The following is a 15,803-nucleotide window of genomic DNA, read 5'->3' on the forward strand; positions in this document are numbered from 1 at the left end:
TACGTTTACGCATTATTAATTACTTTATAAACTACAAGAATAGTTTCTTTAGACGTTATAAGATTAGACGTTATAATGTACAGTTCAAGTAAAAAAAAAAAGTTGTTAGAAGATTGAGAGCTTTTTCTGTACGGCGTCGCTCAATGATATTTAAATAACTGTCCGCAGCATATAATTAAAGCTATTTCTAGATTAATATAAGAGGATTTAGAGAATTACGAAAGAAAAAGCGTCGCGTCACACTTTCCAACTTTCACGAAAATCGCTTTAACTCCGTTCCGAAACTTTAATCTTCTTTCAGTTCGCGGAAAACTGAAGTTCAGGATATAAAACGATAGATGCGGCCGTCTTGCATTTTGATAGGATATCGGCCGGTGAAGAATGCGATTATGTGAAATTTATTCAAAAAGTACTTCCCAAGAATCACCGTGTCAAATGCGGAATTCATTAACCGTGACTTCGTTGTACGTCATTCCTTATATTGTTTCATCCAACATTGTAACTTATTAAAAGAGACATCATTTGCCTATTATTCCATTTACATATTTCCTCGCAATTTTCACAAATTACTTCACGCTCGTGCAGACAAACATTACAAACTATTATTAATTTATATGTTAGAAGAGCTTTGACATTATGAGAAGTGTGAGGATAAATATATTGATGATAAAAAAATTCTATATTTATTTTATATATTTGCAAAGACTACCCTAAAATATATCATATTTTCTCGGAAAAAATCAAATTTGTAAAGTATCATGATTTTTTATAGGAAAATTATTAGAATTCCATTTGTCATGCGATTGTTTAACATTGTCTTTCCGCGTTGTTACGTAACATCGCGAAGGTCGACAATCCTAATAACCTTTAGCTGAGAGGTGACATGTTAGCCGATATAACAAACATCACTTTGTGTGTGTGTGTCTCTCTCTCTCTCTCTCTCTCTCTCTCTCTCTCTCTCTCTCTCTCTCTCTCTCTCTCTCTCGCCTCTTCTATGTTTGCGGACGGTTCGTCAGCGAGCTTTGCTGCGGCTTTAAAGCTGGCAGCCGATGTTTGACGATCCCCGACGACAACATTCGCTCCCGAATAAGTAAGGTCGCTCTCAAGGCCGACGCCCGTCAATTTGAATCGTCCCGGATCAACGTGTCCTCGCTAGACAGAAGACGGAAGATGTAAAAGGAGCGGACGCCTTTCTGTGTGTTTGGACAAAGATCACGGATTGTCCCGCGGGCTAATGAGATTCCCCTTGTCAACCGGCGCGATCTATACGATACTACAGCAGCGACGAAGATGATGACAACGACAACGACGAGGGATTTCGCGAGGGAGAAACTCGGCCGAGAATCCTTGTTAGCGAGGCTTTGTGCGAGCGCAGATAACGGCAGGTGTCGATTTCTGACGGGATCAAAGTCTACCTTTCACATCCGCGGGTCCTTATACTCTCCTCTCTCTCTGAGAAAACCTGCATTATATTTTTAGCTCTCGAGCTGACCGACTTTCCGTACTTTGATGTAAAGCTTGGAATCGCTTAAAGAGATGAATAAAATTATAAATAGTATTCGCGCGATGAAAAAATTTCTTCACTTTAATTACTAAAAGGAAATTAATGAGATACAATTGCCGCTTTCTCAATACAAAAGTAAACTAATATTAAAAATGCAAAGATTTTTAATGAACAGAATTAAGTTTGTATTATTCGGTTCTTCTCTTGCGTAATATGTATTTCCGTAAAAACTAACAGACACAAATAATATTTCATACGCGTCAACTTGATAATAGTGTATATGAAGTATATGAAGTACTTTGCAGTCAAAACGGTTGCTATGATAGTTCTAGTTTTAAAAGAAAAATGATCCAAGAAATAGATGCAGTTTGTCAATCGTTTCTTCGACGTGCAAGCAAATCGTCCGCTATGTATATCAAAGAAAAAGCTCAGAGATTTTCTGCAGTATCCAAGAAACTTTCTCAAAATAGCCTCTCGGATTGCCGAGGATTTCAACCCTATTATTCCTGGATATTCGTGAATGCCTAATTACAAAAAGGCGTACTTGGACATTGAACGAACGTTTTAATTCTTTTGCTACTAAAAATGCAAATATGTAATAAGTTGAAATTGAGAGGTCGACATCAAGGAAAAATGTATAAGCGATGAAAGGGAAGGAAAAATAAATAAGTTCCTTAAACGACGAGCACATCGGAGGAGAACAATCGAATACAGATGTCACCAACGAACTCCGCACGCAGCCGCCCGGACAAACACAGCCAATCAAGTTACAGTCCCGTCGCGCTCTACAGATTGCAAAGTGAGAACGCCACCGACTGGCACGAGTAAACGAACTGGAGTGACGCTTTTCTTCCCAGGGGAGCACCCGGGGGATAAATAAGGATCAAGGCGCCGGGATCCGCGTCGCGCGCGAGAAGCGACGAGCGAGTCCCTGCCGTCCTCAATGCATCGAGTTTCCTGTTTTCTTCGACTTTTCATCAGCCGCGAGAATGGTTTTCCATTAAGGGGCTCGGATTGGCGGAAGAAACGAAGGCGAGGACGAATCTGGCCGTGGACGCGGAAACGGAGATGCGGAACGAGCTCGTCGGGGACAAGTGGTTAATTACGGTCGCCGGCTATAAGCCGTCGCGACAGCCAAGTTCCCGTTTAAATCGCCGGCCGGAGTTACTCAATTAGCTCGTGAGAGCTACTCGTAGCAGCTCTCGCGTTTTACAAGCAAGCCAATTAAATATATCGACCTTTGTAAACGGCCGCGACTGTGTGCACGATGCTACTTTGTGCCTTGCAAAAGGACAGGATGTATAACGAATCGGGGATGCATCGCACAATGTATCAACGAAGGCCTTGTAAGAATTGAGCGCGATTAATTTGCATTCGACGTTGAAACACGATTTGATTAATGAAAACCTTTTAATTTATTGATACGATAAACAAGAGAAATATAATATTTATATATAAGGAATTTTTCTTTTAGAATTTATCCTCATAATCGTATTAGTTGTAGGACAATATGGATTTTAAAGAATTTTACAATACTCTTTTAGAAAAATTTTGTAAAATTTAAGTGGAATTTGGTTTAGTTTAATTGTAGTGAAATTGAACTAAACTATTTTACTAAATTCTAAGAGAAAATTCTCTTCGTGTATAAAATATTTTTGAGTACTATGTTCAATGTTGTACATTACGAGTATAAGGTAATAATTTATTATAAATATTTAATGGAATCACTGTCGCATGTATGCGTACACGCGCAAAAAATTACCGTGATAGATTTTTTTCTTTACAGTGTATGCCCATTAATTAGTGCATGTACTCTGCAAGTATTCAGTTCGCACTCCCCAGTTCGTGAATTAGGTCGCGACAATTATCTCGCGAAATTAATTACATGGGCAAAATAGAATTCTAAAGCCGAAGATGGAGTGAATAAAGGAGGAAGACAACGACGACGTGTTCGACGCCGCATCCGATCACCAATTAGCGGCGGTTCCTCCTCCGCGGCCTTCCTTTTTCCTTGCTCGCATCTAGATAGTGGCGATCATAACGAATCGTCCGTCGATGTCCGCCGCGAGGTATCGTCGGAGAGAGAAGAGGAGCGCTCGAGAGGAACCAGTTTGGGACCGGTCGGAAGAGATGGAACGGCCAGGCGTATCCACTGATCGGATTCAAAATTGATATTCCTTTCGTGGGCCGACCGACTGCGATCTCTCGAAAAAATCGCGGAAGACTTTGGCGCGTGTTTCTCTCTCGCTCTTTCCTTCTCTCTGTTTCTCTCACTTCTTTAGCCTTTTCTCTCTCTCTCTCTCTCTCTCTCTCTCTCTTTCTTCCTTTCCTCCTTCTATGGCGAACGACAGCTGCTGCGACCGCTGCCAAGACGCGTCGTTACCACGAGCGATAACACAATGGCCGCCGCTCTTCCTACGCGGTTATCACGCGCCGATCGCCGAGAGCGCCGATCCTCGGGAAATTATGGACTGTCACGATGCGCTCTCGATAACCGGCCCGAGGACGTCCGCGGATACACCCGGCTATTCCAGTGTCGCCTCGAGATTTCGTCGCGCGACGATTCTTCGATAAACCGCTTTTGGCACGGCCTTGCACGGCCGAGCGAAGCGGAACGGCAAGACGCATTACGTGCACACAGTGGCGAGTTTAGATCGCTAGGAACCTCTAAGCGCTATAAAATTTCAGACCCTTCTTTCCACCGACATAATTATAGGTTCCAAAAATACGATTTGGTCGATCTTTCAAGGTTTTATCATAAAAGGCATTGTTTAAAATATAAGTACAATATATCTTCTATTTGTACCCATTTACAATTACGCATTAAAAAATATTTTTAGGTTACTGAAAAAAAAATAATTTAACTTTTTAAACGACTAATAAGTTCTCTCACTTTTGTTTCAAAATTAGGAATTTTTATATGACGTACAATTTCTTCCATTTTGTCGACTATAATTAATCATGACATTCATATGCAATTTTTTTCAATTAACAATTTTACAAACACTTTTTAGAGGTATTAAAGTATTGTACACACAAGAAATAAATTCTTAAAGAAATGTATAAATGCTTTAATCTAAGAATATTTTATGCTTGAAATAGCGCCAAGAATAAATCATCTTTAATTAAAAATAAATTATTCTTAAAATAAAGCAAAAAGATATTTTTAATTGAAAACAAATTTTACTTTATTTAAAGAATAGAATTGTGCCCGTTTAACATTAAATATGCTTGTATTGGAATTATTTTTTTCTTCAATGCGGGCGAGTTTGCTGCGGCGGATTTATTGCACATTTCACTCATGTTGTTTATGGGTAGCAGATCAGCTGCGGCAGATCCGCCTGCGTGTATAGGCAACCGACGTTTCTCGTTATGACAAAGTCGTTTGTTAGTTATGGACGTAGGTTAGGTAGGACGAGCTAAATATTTTATTTATCTTTGAAAATTTGAATCACATTTTGGAGGCATGCTCTCTGAATATAATATTTCACTTACGAAACTATTTTCATTTATTTCATAGTCATTGATGGTCTGTTTGAAAATGGGTTTAGTTATTATTAGTAAAAATAATGCAGTTGACAGAAGTGAAAATTATTGGCGTTGCGTTTCGTTTCTTTCACCAGTAAAACCAGTAGATAATCCCAAATAGTCCGAAACGTCATAAGGATTTTCAGGTTTAAAATCACGGACATTTCAACGTTATCGCAAGCTTGTAGTAACATTGCAGAAATCTTTTGTAACTTCCATACAATATTACAATGCTTCAATGTAAGGTTTATGCAATGTTTCTTTAATCTTTCAATGCTGGATTATGATTCTAACCTTCACTTTTTATAACAAATGTCACATTAATGATTAATATTATTAAAATATAGATTTTTTTAACCGTTTACCCAAACTGCGCGCCGTTACTTTCGGTCATATAACACAGTTATGATCGAATAAGAGTTAGTAATATCACTTTTATTAAATTAATATTAATTTAATAATACTTGATGCTTACTAGCATCTATATTAACCCTTCCCCCCCCCCTGAAAAAACTATAAAGAATTTATTGCGAAAAATAGCAATACCCGTACCGGAGATTCGGGAGGTCCCAGGTTTGAATCCTGGCTAAGGTGATATTTTTCGCAATAAATTCTTTAGTTTTTTCAGGGGGGGGGGGAAGGGTTAATATAGATGCTAGTAAGCATCAAGTATTATTAAATTAATATTAATTTAATAAAAGTGATATTACTAACTCTTATTCGATCATAACTGTGTTATATGACCGAAAGTAACGGCGCGTAGTTTGGTTAAGTCTGAGAAAGTATATAAAATCACACGTATATATAAAGCACTAAGATCTAGCTATGACCGAATAGGCCTTCTTATTTGAAATTGTTCATGATTTAACTTTTAATTTTTTAATTACCCAACTCTGCAAATAAGTTACGAGAATTTGTAACGCGGTACGATGCAAGATCTTTCTAAAAGACATTGCGTTAGTCTCGCGCAGCGAGAAAGACTCTACTCAATGAAAGCGCGCGTGCACGCCGATCAATGCCTCCCCACTCGGGTCGTTGACCGCACGCGGCCCCGGCAGACAGGCGCACGTGCTTGCCGTCTGGGCCGCCTCCCCACTCTCCGCCGATTGAAGAGAGTGGGGAGGCGGCCCAGACGGCAAGCACGTGCGCCTGTCTGCCGGGACCGTCTACGGTCAACGACTCGAGTGGGGCTTTAACAGAACGGCGTGCGCGCGCACCTTGGCTAAGCGGAGTCTCTCTCGCTGCGCGAGACTATAATGCAACGTCTTTTAGGAAGATCTTGCATCGTACCGCGTTACAAATTCTCGTAACTTATTTGCAGGGTTAGATAATTAAAAAATTAAAAGTTAAATAATAAAGTTAATAACTTGTAACTTAGTTAATTTTAAATGATTGAATTTTTTACTTTAATAGTTATTTTTGAAACACATGAATTTTAATTTATTAACTTTTTACTAAAGTTAAAAATTTATTTGTATAAACAAAGGTTATAAAAGACAAAATTAAAAAAAAAGAAAAACAAAGAAAAGAAGCAGTTTCGGACTATTTGGGATCGTCTACTGGTTTCACTGGTGGAAGACACGAAGCGCAACGCCAGTAATTTTCACTTTTGCCAACTGCATTATTTTTACTAGTAATAACCAAACTTATTTTTGAACAGAGGATAAGTTATTTTGCTTAATACTGGGTTTTCATGCACACTGTTGCCCATGAACGTAAAATAAATGAACTTCGAGTAAAAGTCAAGTGCATTTTCAAATATGTAATTCTTAATCCAAGAATAAATAGCTTTCAAATAATGTGATTGAGCTTTTTGTGAGAACAATATGATATTAGAAACAAGAATACGATCTTGAGAATAAAATATACTTCACACAGATATATTTGTTATTGACGCAAGTGAACAGTTGTAATTGAAGAGAGCATTTCATACTTAAATGAAAACAAATAGCATTCAAAAATAAAAATATATGTGAATTAAGAATTAATTTTTTGTGTGTATATAAGAGTTCAATAATGTTTTTCAATAATGTTTTTATTATAAAGTAATGAAAATTAAGGATGGCCGCGAATGAAGCATAGTATGTCATAAGAGATCAGAAAACGAAAATGAGCATTAAGTGTTAATATTCGTGTAAATCTATTTACATATTACGAAGACCGATGAGAGAAAGAAACGATCCACGAATTTGCATTGCAGAAACAAATGGACATGTAACGTTAAAAAGAAATTACGACAGCTGTTCAGAAGATGTAGTGACATCGGTGAAACTTTTTCAAGTAGCGCTTTCTGTCTTTACGCGACAACGTAATTTTAACGACGCACAGCCGTTTTTGCTGGCGATACTTTGATTTTATTTACAAATATGCAAGTCTGTTTGCGCCAGCGTTTTAATTGGCTTCCGTTGATTAACGCGCAAAAGAGAAGCGCACATAATTGCGAAAGAGGCAGATTTATTTATTAACTGTTTACGCACTTGAATGAGATTTCTTGATTGACTCTCTATCACCGTTTTGTTTTATCGCTATAAATAATTTTAGCCAATTTATATATAATACCAGCTGCTGTATGTACGTACATAAAAGTGCTCTTTTTGTTATAAACAAAGGAATTTTTTATGTCCAAGTAAGTCTATTTAATTTCTAGATTTCAGTCGCAGCTAAAATTTCAAAATTTGCGTTAAAGTGAATAAATAAATCCTTTCTTTATTTTTTTCAGAATTTTATTATCAAGCATATTAGTATATGCATTTTAAATAATTTCTTAAAAACTACTTATAATTTATAATAAAACTATAAAAATATAGCGATGAATCAAGTATATTTTTTGAAAATACACGAAAAACTTCTACCATATTTTTGAAGACGTATCGCGTGTGATTTACAATTGACAAGCGAGATATTCGAATCCCAAGGGAATGTATCCTTCATATACTTCGACGTACATCGATGGATATCCACTTCATGGCCCTTCGCTCTTTGGCCCTATCGACTTAGTCCACGATATCGTCGCCATACACTGGGATTCCATCATCGCGTTTCCACTTTTACGTGCGCGCCACTCAGGTCCGATATTTAATTAACGACGCTCCGGCGCGACTCGAGGACGATATATAAAAGGCGTCTCTCTCTCTCTCTCTCTCTCTCTCTCTCTCTCTCTCTCTCTCTGAAAATTTGCATCTCCACTCAAGTCACGTCGCGTATGTAGCTCTTACCCACACTCTCTCTTATGGTCACCACACGCACGCGTTAAGTCCCGACGGTTAATACTTAACGAACGATATCGTAAAATTCCGATCGCCGTTCGCCGTTCACCGGATCGAAATACGTCAGGTCAGTTTAAGTGGAAATGCTCGTAATTTTAAAGATTAAAGAGGAAGGACGGCCGTCAAAACGAAAACATAATTCATCCAATGAAATCGTGTATCTTTAAAAAATATATCGTCGACATATTACATGTTTCACGTTTCACATATACGCGACAAATTATTAAATGGAGGAAAGCTATTCCCTATTTCTTCTTTCTCTCTTTCTCTTTCTGCCATTATAATAATATTCTTTTTTAATTTAATGAATTATAGAATATTAAGATGAAAAATTAGATGGATGTTAGAGACAATCGAAAGAGCAACTTTAACGCGAGGATCATAAAAATTTCACACGGCGGGCGCGTAGATGCATCATCACATATTTTTACTTCACTATCTTCGTCTTATTCCCGCATGCTTGAATAGCGCATTCGCTTTATGGACGCACAAACGAAAGGATCATAAAGTCACGCGGACATCGCTCGCTTGCGCGAGGAACGTAGGAGCGACAAAATCGTAATCTCGGCGACACGTCGGATAATTATTCGGATATCCTCGAGAAGAATGCTCGGGATATCTAGATACCTTTAATGGGGCAAGCTTTCAGCCGCTTATCTGGCCAAGGCTCACTCGGGCTTTTACCGGACCCGCTCTCACCCGCGCAGATAAAATACACTCGTAACATATTCCCCCACTTCTGTCTTTCTCCGCCGTCGATATAATTAACCGCTATCGTACGAGAGCGAACGGCCCCCGTTTTTCTGTTTCTTATTTTTCTTTTTTTTTTCGCCGGATCGAAATTCCATTACGAGCCATTTATTTTATGCGTGCGTGATCGTCGTCCTTACGAGGAGAGAGAGCGGACGCGGTCCCGATAAGGGACATCGGCTATGCCCTGAACTAACGTCGTTACGTTCGCGAATGAACGTTGCGAGAGAAGAAACGGTAAAGTTCTCGATGGAAGATGTCTGGGGAACTGAAGCCCAATGGTCCCCCTTGCGGGAATTGTCATTTCAGTTTGAAAGAGGGCCCTTGTGAAGATGCAGCATCACGCGCTCGATTTTTTTACTAGTTGTAGGATAAATAAGAAAACTTTTAATATCACTTCTTAGTTCAACAGTTAGTTGAACTAATCTTAATTATAAGATAAAGATTTCTCTTAAAGTAAAGGAGGGAAGAATACAGGAAAGAATTTCAAAAATAAAAATAAGAAATAAAAATTCTTCATAAAAGAATAGAATTTTTATTTTACCATTTTAACAATAGATTTTTTTTCTCTTTTACACCCTAACCCTAATTTGACGGTGTGATTATTTCAATCTCTATTATGAAGGCAGGGAATTATTAATACAGGTGATATATTGCACACAGTAATGATCAACGAAACAAAATAATAAAATAAAACAATAATAATTGTAATGAGCCTATAATCAATTACAAATACTAAATTGCAGAGTTATGTTGCAATGTACAGAGATAAATTACGTAAATTATCTTAATGTCGTATCAATACAGCACCGGCCAAGTTATTACGTCAGGAATTTACTCCAATATTGTGTACATGTAAATTAATTAAAATGGATTGACAGGACGCGAGATTGCTCGTTGGGCAGCTCGCTTTCCACGCTCACCCCTGCTAATAAACCTTAATTAACGATCGCTATCTCGGATAATTTTCCTGGCGGGTCCCAATCGCGACTGCGACTTAAGTTAATCAACGCTCTTCCAGCAATGAAAATATGAAAACCGCGATTTTTCCTCAAGGGAAAACGAAACGGTCTTTGTGCCGCATATACGTAATACGAGGAGCTCCTCCAGAACGGGAAGCGATGTTTCAAGTTTTCATGTCAAAATGGCAAGAGATAACTGGCTGACAGGAATATGACGAGAGCGAAGGCGGGAGTAGCGCCGCGCACGATATCGATTATTATAATTTAATATTTTCGGCCAGTCAAACGAACTCGAAGAGCGAGTCACTCGAGCACCGTCAATCCGTCTCCGAGAGTTAATCCCGCGGGAGCACGGTTAATCCCGCAGGATTATGTAACGCCGCAGTGTTTAAGCGCCGGGCTCGTTGAAACTCCTGTACGTTCGCCTAGATTTAGTAAATACCCCGTGGTTTTCCCGGCAGAGATTTTTATCCATTCGATCTGCGAGCACGTTGTAGCCCATCGGCGCCTTTCTGCGCTCGCTGAATTTATAGCGCATGTTAATACTTAACGTCATAACGATTAGTTGACATCTAAAATTTACGCGTGGAAAGTGTCTTGCGATCTTTTTGTACACGTATTTTTGTCAACATGTTATTGTACTGTCGTATGCATACCCTAGATACAGTTTTAGTTAAATGCATACAGCATCCTTAATAAATTCTGATACGTGAAACTCGCTGTTCGAGAACAAAAAGATGCCAACATGGTTTTTACAGTGTTTTTTTTTTGCATGGAATATATTAAGCAAATATTTTAAGAATTCTCTGCGATTAATTACTGCTACCTCATTATCGAGAATAGTCCTGTAGTTAATGGACTCTTGATTATTTTCTTCGTCATTTTGATAGATAAGGGAATCAATGCCCGTTTAATGAAATGCGTCAGCGCTGCACCGCGCTGCTGGTAGTTGTATGTCGTCGTGCCAGCTTGAAAAATCTCAGCGCGATAAAGGCGCGCGCGTTGTGGGATCAGTCTTGAGTGGTCGTCTGATTTCTTAGAAACTTTCTCCGCGTGGAATTTGGTCGATGGGAATCACGCTAAAGGATAGAAAGAAGAAAAAAGAAAATTTTTATTAAAGTTAAGCAGCTAGATACATTCGTGTCTACAGCTATATCTGGATTATCATCTAGGTGCAACGCAATTCCCGCAGTCATATTATATGAATATTATACTAGATATTCATACGTGATTATTATGCGACAATCTCATGCGTCATTATGTCATCGTAACAAAACCGTTTCATAACTGTAACGCGAGATACGTGCCGAGGTATATATAATTTCGGTCGAGCATTCATCAAAGTAATACTTCGTGGAAAGATAAATCTTCCCAGATGTGTACCTTTTATTTATTGTCTCGCAGTATCTCTCTACTGTGCGCGCGCGCAAGCTGTTATTCCGCTTCCGGCGCTGATCGGGATGTTTCTGCCTGCTTCGTAAGACCGGTCCTTCGCATGGGAGCTATGGTATCTCGCGACTACCTGTAAAAAGAATAGATACGATTACGGTTTACATACGCTGCGCGAAAGGTCTCCACCGCTCTTATCTTTCCTTAGCGAACTACTAGAAAGGGGCACCAGAGGCAACGGCCCTTATCGATTTCCTGGAACTCGTTAATGTCTCGCGATACTAATTAACGAGACGCGCGGGCATTGTGTCATCGCTTACGCGCTTCCGGTGAAATTTGCGGTCGCAGATGCAGCCGCGGCTCCCTCCGCGAAGAAGCGAGGTGAATATGTACGCGGCGTTATCTTTGTGTTAGATAAGACAATCGAGATCGTCCTTAATTACCGAGCGGCATCGATCAAGAAAAATCTGGGAAAAGCGAGGCCATGTCTTTTTCGCGAATCCGGTTCGTTGGAATCTAGCTGTACCGGTTTGCAAGAGGTTAAAACAATGTACATCCGAATCAGTTCTCTATTTCCGGAATATTCAAGAATAATTCTTTTTTACAGTAACTTATATAATTAAAAAAAATACATATATTGCGTAATGTAAACTAACTTAAAAGATTATGCCAACAAGTCAAATGATTAAGAAAGACAAATAACTTTTCCCAAGTCACAGTAAACTTAAATAATTTTGAAAAAGTCTGTGAACGTAGGAAATACATACATCTAGAGAGAAATTGATAATAAAATTATACACCTAATTATTCGCGCTTAAAATTTAACAGAGATCTGTTTTCTAATGTGCCTCTTCTAATTTTCATTCCACGAACGTGCCTTATCCTCTAATAATTATTCGCTAGTCTACTGGCTTCAGTTTCCTAAGGTCTCCCCCAGTTTCAGTGATCGCGGAGTTGCTGAGATTCCCGGAGTCAAGCTGGTTTTGGTCCACAGGAGGCACGTCTCAATATTTGGGAAGATATAATCGGCTTATAGTCTCGAGCCGGTAACTTAGGATCGGGCCCTACCTGCTCGCGTTCGCGTTCCACGGACGTGACACGTGAACAGGTCCGGATATCTTTTCGGGAGAATGAGTAACAGGAGGATTCGGAGGAGAAGATAACGGGAGCGAAAGGGAAAGAGAAGGAGGCGGGAGGAGAGAGACAAAGAAGGAAGAGAACTCGAGAAGGGAGAGAGAAAGAAAGAGACGGTAGGAATAAAGCCCCACGAATGTCGTATCGACTCGGTAAGGAACACAAGATTTCAATTACTCGGCTACCATTTCATCAAACCGAGACTTCAGTTCTCCCCCGTGCTGCCTGCAGGATTCACGGAGGAAGCCACCATGTCACCTCTAACGAACGACGAACGACGGACGAGACTGCATACCGGGCGACTTCGTCCTCCTTCCCCGCCCTCGGTCAACCCTTCTTCTTTGTCGGTTTTAGGGACCTCACGGAGAATATTCGCGGAACTTGTGAATTGATTTTCTTCTTTTCAAACCACGCGCAATTTCCGTAGTACAAAATGTTTCGAGTATTTAGTAAATTTTTTTTTCAATATTAATATTTTTAAGGACATTTATTTTTGAGAGAAGAAATAAAGAAAAAGAGAGAGACAGAGTTTAAACTGTAAATAGATATGCTAAAAGACTCGAATGCAAGTGTATCATGTCTTTATTAATCTGTTCATGGATAATTGAAAATTGACACTTTACGTGCTTATGTTCAGCAATCTAGAATTTCATTCATCAAAATTATTTAATATTTTATGTAATATCAGCCGAATCTCTAGTTGCGAACTGCACGGTTTCAATTAAGTTAAATGTCACAAAATTCGAACGGAATAAATCCACGGTAATTCAACAAGTCATAGAGAAAAGCTAATGCGTCGAACATAGTGGCCGATATGCCACGTTAAAGTTAACTTTGCGAAATGACGGCTATACCCGTATATACCCACAGTCACATTTACTTTTAAATAATAGCTACATCCACCTTTAGATTGGCTGCTACGCCATGTTTTTCGCTCTTAATGTGAGAAACATTTTATCTTTCTAACTGAAACACATTTTAAGTTTTATCTACATTCTAATAAAATAATGTGGACAATCGTATTACTGTAATATAAATCAAACACGAATATATAAAAAAATTAAATTCCTTTGCCATTATTAGCGTTCACTGGATATACTAAATTAATTAAGTGGCACAATTTTATTGATCTCTGGAAATAACTCGCATCATTAGATCAGAAGACATCTATATTTTTTAATCGATGTCACTTTCATGCATTCCGAGATCGAGAAATAAAATAACTTTTAGCACTTTTCAGCTTAATTCTCGCAATCGTTCTTCAACGTGTTAAAATCACTTTCATGAAAAGGGGAGTCGTTCATTACCTGAGTCAAGCTCAAGAAGCTAACGCTTTTATTCTGCAGCTTCTAGCGCGAATAACCGACGTGATCGTAAATCCCCACGCTCGTTATCTAGCGGGTGAGTTCTGCGAGACATTATTATTACGCTTCAGTCCGAAACTGGGTGAAATTAAAGGAAAACAACGTCGACCGTAGTTTAAACGCACCATCGATAAGCCCGCGGGCCGAGCTTATTACTTTTTAATTAACGGCCGGCGCATTTGAAGCGTTTGTTCTTATCGACGGACACACCGTCGCGCACCATTTTCCTATATCCCTTTTTTTTTATCTTTGCCATTTTACTGCAGTTGGGCGGTTCGGTGGAAAGAGGACGTAAATTCGGACCACGCCGTTCTGAAAGTTATATATGGAAGATCGCACGAGAAAAAAGTCAATTGTATTTTTTATGCAATCACATCTAAAAGAAAAATATTTAAAAAGAAATTTCGTATTTTCTGCCTCCTACAGTGTATCACAATTTAATAGAGAGAATAGAAGTAAAAAGTATTTTGTGTTAAAACACTAAATTAATTAAAACACACATGGATAGTAATTAAAATACTAAAATTTAACTTTCGAAAAATTGATTATCATTTGACCAGATTTGCTGCAGGACATTTAATTCTTACAGCTCATTCATGCGTTTTGCGTCCACCGGATCTCGCCGGGATGTAACAACATTTATTGGGTCTGACGGGAATGTATGCGCCATTAAAATGTATCCTCCGATACATAATCGTCCATCGAATGAGATAAAATCGGCTCGTAAGCCGTAATAAAATCATAACGAGATTGTGCCGCGTGGGCGGGGTACATGGGCCTCAATTATTTCGACGAGGCGCTTTGGAGAAGAGGGGTAGATTTCGAGAAAGGGAAGAGGGGGGGAGGGAGAAGCGAGCGCCGTGGATTTAGAGCGACGCCATTGGGGGTTTTACGCGCCAGGTATTATTTTACAATTTTATAGGGAGAGACCGTGTTTCCGCGTTCTGAATTTTACAGAGGGCATATGTACCCCGCCCCTTATGCTCCTTTCAACCCCGTTACATTTTACGCGCTTCCTCGCGCGGCATAAGCTACCTCGGCATAATCTCCGAGAGGGAGAATTGTTCGCCTATGTTAGGTATCCAGTTTACGAGTACGTAGCTGGTCGACGATTAATCGCAAATGTCGCGAATTAGCCGCGTTCGAATTCGAACTCTTTCTCTTCGCAAATGAGCATGGAATTAACTGCGCCGTGCTTACTGTTGCAGCTGTGCTCACAGCGGAAATATGCACATTTGTAACCGTAGTAGTAACGAAAATATTGTAGGATTAATCTCTTAAAATTATTGGTGTTGCCACTGCTGTCGATGGCTTATAAGTTTTAATCACCATCTCGCATTATTAACGTATAAGTTGAATTAATTTATCAAACAATAAAAATTATTTTTAAATATAATACAAAATTTAAAAAATACAAAATATTAAAAATACAATTTACATAAATTTAATTTAAAAATATAATTTAGTAATTTATTCTATACAATATGTATATATGCGAGATAAATTTCAATAATTAAATTAAAAAATATTAAGAAATATTTTGTTTCAGCCTTTTGCGTTTTCTTATTTTAAAAATGTAAACGTACGAATTAAATATAACACATACTGACCACTTAACTAATTTCTTACGTGAATATAAGAATTGTTTAACATATATATGTATATGTGTATATATATATATGTGTGTGTGTGTGTGTGTGTGTGTGTGTGTGTGTGTGTGTGTGTGTGTGTGTGTGCGCGTGTGTATGTGAAATAAGATGTGAACACAATTCTTGTAGCAATTCTTTAAACATTTGCTCTTGATTTATCGATTTGTTTGTCGAGTATCCGGTTGTGGTGAGGTCTGGTATCACTCTTACATGCATCCATCAGTTGGATAATATCCTCGACATTCCCGTAGAATATA

General features: G+C 38.7%; 1 protein-coding gene and 1 long non-coding RNA gene across 7 annotated transcripts in view; one reads left to right on the top strand and one right to left on the bottom strand.

The window, feature by feature from the left end:
- LOC105193213 (latrophilin Cirl) overlaps positions 1-15,803 on the top strand; it is an 803,058-nt gene that overhangs the window by 274,026 nt on the left and 513,229 nt on the right. The window lies entirely within an intron of this gene.
- On the bottom strand, positions 9,561-11,582 carry LOC120358831. Its single transcript, XR_005575708.1, has 2 exons — positions 11,394-11,582; positions 9,561-11,089 (listed from the first exon to the last, which is right to left on the bottom strand). It is a non-coding gene; the product is annotated as an uncharacterized LOC120358831 (long non-coding RNA).

Source organism: Solenopsis invicta, chromosome 10, assembly GCF_016802725.1.
Source record: "Solenopsis invicta isolate M01_SB chromosome 10, UNIL_Sinv_3.0, whole genome shotgun sequence".
NCBI lineage: Eukaryota > Metazoa > Arthropoda > Insecta > Hymenoptera > Formicidae > Solenopsis > Solenopsis invicta.